The 6,884-nt window shown below is 43.1% G+C and overlaps 1 non-coding gene across 1 annotated transcript; it reads left to right on the plus strand.

The window, feature by feature from the left end:
• The first annotated feature begins 2,573 nt into the window (after nucleotides 1-2,573).
• On the plus strand, nucleotides 2,574-2,664 carry trnar-ucu (transfer RNA arginine (anticodon UCU)). Its single transcript is given in 2 exon segments — nucleotides 2,574-2,610; nucleotides 2,629-2,664. It is a non-coding gene; the product is annotated as a tRNA-Arg (tRNA).
• Nucleotides 2,665-6,884: the final 4,220 nt, after the last annotated feature.

The following is a 6,884-nucleotide window of genomic DNA, read 5'->3' on the forward strand; positions in this document are numbered from 1 at the left end:
TACTTCCGCATTCGGCACTCTGTCCTGCCAGGAGATGCCCAGTATCCATCTGAGGCAGTGGAGGTGGAAGCTGTTCAGCCGCTTTTTTTGGCTTGTATAAGTTGTTGATGCTTCTCTACTACAAAGGAGGGTGCTGAGAACACAAGCCTTGTACACGTGGAGCTTTGTATTTTCGGTCAGTTTGCTGTCGGTTCACACTTGTCTTCTCAACTTTGACATGACAGCTGCAGCATTGGCAATCCTGGTGCTGATTTCAGTATCAAGGGACAGATTGCTGGTGATTGTTGATTGAAGGTATGTGAAGCTGTTGACAACCTCCAAAGTGAGGTTGTCGATGTTGATGGAAAGTGGAGTCTCTACGTCCTGGCCCGTAACTTTCATCTTCCTGATGCTGATTGTCAGTCCAAACTCTTTGCAGGCCAGGGAGAACCGATCTACAAGCTGCTGTGACTGAACTTCATTATGGGATGTCAGCACAGCATCATCAGCAAATAGAAACTCACAGACTAGGAATTTACCCACTTTGGTCTTGGCGCACAGTCTTGCCAAGTTGAACAGCTTGTCGTCAGCTCTGATGTGCAGGTGAACACCTATATCTGAGTAATTGAAAGTGTACAATAGCAGCATGGAGAAGAATATGCCAATTATAAAGGATGTGATAACTAGACAGTTCGAAAATGATGACATGATTGGGCAGAGTCAACATAGAATTATGAAAAGGAAAACAGGTTTGAAAAACCTGTTGAGATTCTTGAGGATGTTACCTATAGAACAGATAAAGGAAAACCAGTGGATGTGTGGGATTTGTATTTTCCTTTGGTAAGGTCCCACACATGAGGTGAGTAAACAAAATTAGAGCACATAGGCTTGGGGATAATATACTGATATGGATTGAGAATTGGTTAACAGACCGAAAACAGAGAGCAGGAATAACGGGTCCTTCTCAGGATGGCAGGCTGTTACTATTGGGGTACTGCAAGGATCAGTGTTGGAGCCACAGCTGTTAACAACCTATATAAATGATTTGGATGTGGGGATTAAATGCAATATTTCCAAGTTTGCAGATGACACAAAGCTCGGTGAAGTGTGAGTTGTGAGGAGGATGCAGAGAGGCTTCCAGGGGACCTGGAGAGGCTAAGTGAATGGGCAAGAACATGGAATATAATGTGAATAAGTGTGAAGTTATTCACTTTGGTAGAATAAACAGAAAGACAGAGTATTTCTTAAATGGTGAGAGGTTGGGAAGTGCCGATGTCCAAAGGGACCTGGGTGTCCTTGTTCCTGAGACACTAAAAGCTCTTGTGCAGGTGCAGCAATCAATTAGGAAGGCAAATGGTATGTTGTACCCACACGAGGGGTCATGAGTACAGGAGTAAAGATGTCTTGCTGCAATTGTCTAGAGCCTTGGTGAATCCGCACTGGAGTATTGTGTACAGTTTAGTCTCCTCATCTTATGAAGGATACACTTGCCATAGAGGTGGTGAAACAGAGGGTCAACAGACTAATCTTTTTTTTGCATTTATTTCATTTCATCTCAGTTTGTTCAGTTTGCTTACCTACTGTTTTTTTTTCAGGTTTGTACTTGCTGCTGTTCAATATTCAGTCCATTAACACCTAATCTGTACTAATGCTTTGTCTTTCAACACACCATTAACATATTGTTTGCCTTTGCTGCATGACCTTTTGGTCAGCTATGTGGCCTTGTCCAATCTACACCTTCTCCTTTGTTATCTCTTGCCCCACCCCCACCCCACTTGCTTGTAACCTGTGACTTTTCTAATATATGTCAGTTCAGAAGATGGGTCACTGACCTGAAACATTAAATCTGCTTCTCTTTTCACAGATGCTGCCAGACCTGCTGAGTGGTTCCAGCATTTCTTGTTTTTATGTCACCAGACTAATCCCTGGGATGGTGGGATTGTCTGATAAGGAAACTGGGCCTGTATTCCTTAAAGTTTCGAAGAATGAGAGGTGATCTGATTGAAACTGACAAAATTCTTACAGGGCGTGACAGTGTGGATGCAGACAGGATGTTTGCCCTGGTTGGTGAGTCTAAAACCAAAGGACATCGTCTCAGAATAAGGAGTAGGCCATTTAAAACTGAGGTGGGTGGAATTTCTTCACTCAGACGGTGGTGAATCATTGGAATACTGTGCCCCAGAGGGCTGTGGCAGCTCAATCATTGAGCATGTTCAAGACAGAAATTGATAGAAATCTTGATACTCATGACATCAAGGGATATGGGGATAGCATGGGAAAGGGGCTTTGAGGTAGGTGATCAGCCATGATCGAATTGAACGACAGAGCAGGCTCGACGGGCTGAATAGCTTACTCCGATGTTCCTCTGTTCCTAAGAGAGTTGGCGCCAGCGCGCAGCCCTGCTTTACCCCACTGCTGATCTTGAAAGCGTCTGATGTTGCTCCATTGTAACTGATGGACCTGTGCATGTTCTCGTGGAAAGAAGAGATGATGCCCAAGAGGTCAGGAGGGCAGCCTATGTTCCATCGCAGTTTGAAGAGGCCGTCTCTGCTGACAAGATCAAAGGCCTTAGTGATGTTAATAAAAATGTGTGAGGCTCTGTGGCGCAATGGGTAACGTGTTGGACTTCTAAATAATGATTAAGACGGTATTCAAAGGTTGTGGGTTCAAGTCCCACCAGAGTCAGGTTTTGGACCAGAAACAGAGGAGCACAACGGAACAGCAAATGAAGAAATGCGTCAAAAGCACAGACTCGGAGAGAGAGAGGAGCAGAGCAGGGGAAAAAAAAAATCGAGGAGTGACGTCACAATGGAGAGTGAGAGCAGGGAAACAGAGAGCCGCTGGGGTGAGTATGCAGGATTTGGTTCTTTCTTCAGTGCAGTGGAAGGAGCTGTTTGATGAGGATCTGGTAAGCTGTGACATCACAGGCAAGCAGGTAGTTGATTGGTTTGGAAGAACCGACCTGCTTGATGCGCATCTGGTAAGTGAATAAGATCCATTTTAGTCCTAACGTTTAAAATAGTAAACAAACTAGTGGTAAGTTTCATAAAATATGCAATAAAATGAATCATTGAATAAAATATTTAAGTGGTTAATTGAAACACGTTAAGGATGACAGGCCAGGTGATGTGTCACAGCTGCAGCATGTGGGAGTTCCTGGATGCCAGTGTGATCCAGGGCAAACACGTCTGCAGTAAGTGTTTGCGGCTCAAAGAGTGAGAAAAAAGGAATGTAGTGGTAGTAGGGGACAGTATAGTAAGGTGGATTGACTCTGTTCTCTGCAGCAAAATCAAGAGTCCAGACGGCTGTGTTGCCTGCCGGTGCCAGGATTCAGGACGTCTGCTCAGGGCTGGAGCGAAACATACAATGGGAGGGGGAGGATCCAGTCGTCGTGGTCCATGTCGGTACCAAAGACATAGGCAGGACAAGGATAGAGGTTCTGCAAAGTCAGTATGAGGAACTAGGCACCAAATTAAGAAGCAGAACCTCAAAGTTAATCATCTCTGGATGATTACCTGAGCCATGTGCAAATTGGCATAGGACAAATAAGATTAGAGAAAGTAATGTGCGGCTGAAAGACTGGTGTGGTAGTAGTGGGTTCTGGTTCGTGGGGCATTGGCACCAGTACTGGGGAAAGAGGTGGCTGTACCGTTGGGACTGTCTGCACCTGAACCGTGCCGGTGCCGGTGTTCTAGCGAGCCACATAACGAGGGAAGTAGAGACGGTTTTAAACTGAATAGTGGGGGCAAGGGATCAAATTTGGGAAGATATGGTGAATCAAGGAGGAGAGACAAGGCAAGAGAGAAAGGTATAAATATGGGAAATGATAAGCAGACTGTGACAGGAAGGGACAGAATGTACAAATCTGAGAGTAAATCGACATATAAGGCTAGAGGTGACAAAAATAATAAAAGGACAAAACTAAATGCTCTGTATCTGAATGCATGGAGCATTTGAAACAAAACAGATGAACTGGGAGCACAAATAGAATAAATAAGTACGATCTGACAGTCATTACAGAGACATGGCTGCAGGGCGACATAGATTGGGATGTGAATATTGGAGGTGACATGGCATTTTGGAAGGACAGGAAGCTAGGAAAATGTGGCGGGGTAGCTCTGTTAATTAATGATGGTATTAGCGTAATAGAGAGGGATGACCTGAGTTCTGGAGATCAGGATGCAGAAGCAGTTTGAGTACAAATGAGAAATCATAAAGGCAAGAAGTCTCTTGTGGGAGTGGTGTACAGGCCACCTAACATTAACCACACTGTCGGATGGGATATAAAGGAGGAAATAATGGCAGCTTGTCAGAAAGGTACTGTGATAATTATGGGGGATTTTAATCTACATATAGATTGGAAAATTCAGATGGGCAGAGGTCGCCTAGATGAGGAATACATAGAATGTTTTGGGGATAATTTCTTGGAACAATACATTCTGGAGCCAACCAGAGAGCAGGCTATACTAGACCTGGCATTGTGCAACGAGATAGGATTAATTAATGACCTCATAGTTAAGGTGCCCCAAGGTAGTAGCGATTATAATATGATTGAATTTTACATTCAGTTTGAGGGAGAGGAGAGTGGGTCCCAGACTAGTATTTTAAATTTAAATAAGGGCAATTATAAGGTCATGAAAGCAGAGCTAGCTGAAGGGAACTGGCAAATTAGGTTAAGGGATAAGTCAATAGAGATGCAGTGGCAGACATTTAAGGGGATATTTCAGAATACACAGAATAGATACATTTCAACGAGAAAGAAAAGTTCCAAAGGTGGGACTCACCATCCATGGTTCACGAAAACAGTTAAAGATACTATCAAACTTAAAGAAAAAGCCTATAATTGTGCAAAGATGGGAGGCAGGTCAGAAGATTGGACAGAATATAAAAAAAACAGCAAAGAATGACTAAAAGATTGATAAGGAAGGTAAAATTAGAGTATGAGAGAAAGCTCGCAAGAAATTTCAAGACAACTAGTAAGAGTTTCGATAGATATTTTAAAAAGAAAAGAGTTAACAAAGCGACTGTTGGTCCAATAGAAAGTGTGTCTGGGGAATTAATAATGGATAATTAAGAGATGGCAGATGAATTGAACAGATACTTTGCATCGGTCTTCACTATTGAGGATACAAATAACATCCCAGTATTAGCCGTATATCAGGAAATTGAAGGGATGGAGGAACTCAAGAAAATTACAATTACCAGGGAAGTGGTACTAAACAAATTGTTGGAGCTGCGGGTTGACAAGTCGCCAGGTCCTGAATTGGCTAGTGAGATAGTTGATGCGCTGGTTTTAATATTCCAAAATTCCCTAGATTCGAGAAGGTTCCGTTAGATTGGGAAAGAGTGAATGTAACTCATTTATTCAAAAAGGGAGGGAGACAGAAAGCAGGAAACGACAGGCCAGTTAGCTTAACATTTGTCTGAGGAAAAATGCTTGGAGCTATTACAGAGGATGTTAGAGCAGGGAATTTAGAAAAAAATTAAGGTAATCAGGCAGAGTCAACATGGTTTTCTGAAAGGGAAATCATGTTTAACCAATTTATTGGAGTTCTGTGAGGGAGTTACATGTGCTGTGGATAAAGGGGAACCAGTGGATGTATTGTATTTCGATTTCCAGAAGGATAAGGTGCCATATCAAAGGTTATTGCAGAAAATAAAAGCTCATGATGTCGGCGGTAACATATTGGCATGGATAGAAGATTGGCTAGCTGACAGGAAACAGAGAGTCAGCAGAAATGGGTCACTTTCTGGTTGGCAAGAAGTAACGAGTGGTGTGCCACAGGGATCTGTGCTGGGGCCTCAACTTTTTACAATTTATATAAATGACTTAGATGAAGGGACCGAAGGTATTGTTGCTAAATTTGCTGATCACAAAGATAGGTAGGAAAGTAAGTTGTGAAGAGGACATAAGGGGGCTACAAAGGGATATCGATAGGTTAAGTGATTGGGCAAAGACCTGGCAAATGGAGTATAATGTGGGAAAGTCGGAAATTGTCCACTATGGCAGGAAGAATAAAATCGCATATTATCTAAATGGTGAGAGATTGCAGAGCTCTGAGATGCAGAGGGATCTGGGTGTCCGAGGGCATGAATTGCAAAAGGTTAGTATGCAGGTCCAGCACGTAATTAGGAAAGCTATAGAATGTTATCATTTATCACCATGGGAATTGAATACAATAGTAGGGAGGTTATGCTTCAGCTATACAGGACATTGGTGAGACCTCTTCTGCAATACTGAGTACTGTACTGGTCTCCTTATTTGCGGAAGGATGTAAATGCATTGGAGGTAGTACAGAGAAAGTTTACGAGACTAATACATGGAATGGGTGGGCTGTCATACGAGGAAAGATTGGACAAGCTGGGCTTGTCTCCGCCAGAGTTTAGAAGAGAAAGAGGCGACATGATTTGTTATTTAATTTATTAATTAACAAATTAGCTATCCTCCAGTCTTCCGGTACCTCACCCGTGGCTAACGATGATACAAAAGTCTCTGCCAGGGCCCCAGCAATCTCCTCCCTTGCTTCCCATAGCATCCTAGGATACATCTGATCAGGCCCTGGGGATTTATCCACCTTAATGCGCTTCAAAACCTCCAACACCTCCTCCTTTGTAATGTTGATATGCTGCAGGATATCGCTGTTCCCTCCCTTGAACTCACTCGCTTCCATGACCTTCTCCACGGTAAATACAGACGAGAAATATTCATTTAAGACCTCGCCCATTTCGCGTGGCTTCACACATAGATTGCCACACTGATCCTTAAGGGGACCTACTCTCTCCCTAGCTACCCTTTTACTCTTAATACACTTATAGAATCTTTTAGGATTCTCCTTTATCTTATCTGCCAGGGAAATCTCATGGCCCCTTTTCGCCCTCCTAATTTCCTTCTTAAGTATACTCCT

The sequence above is a fragment of the Heterodontus francisci genome, unplaced genomic scaffold (genome assembly GCF_036365525.1).
Source record: "Heterodontus francisci isolate sHetFra1 unplaced genomic scaffold, sHetFra1.hap1 HAP1_SCAFFOLD_51_1, whole genome shotgun sequence".
NCBI lineage: Eukaryota > Metazoa > Chordata > Chondrichthyes > Heterodontiformes > Heterodontidae > Heterodontus > Heterodontus francisci.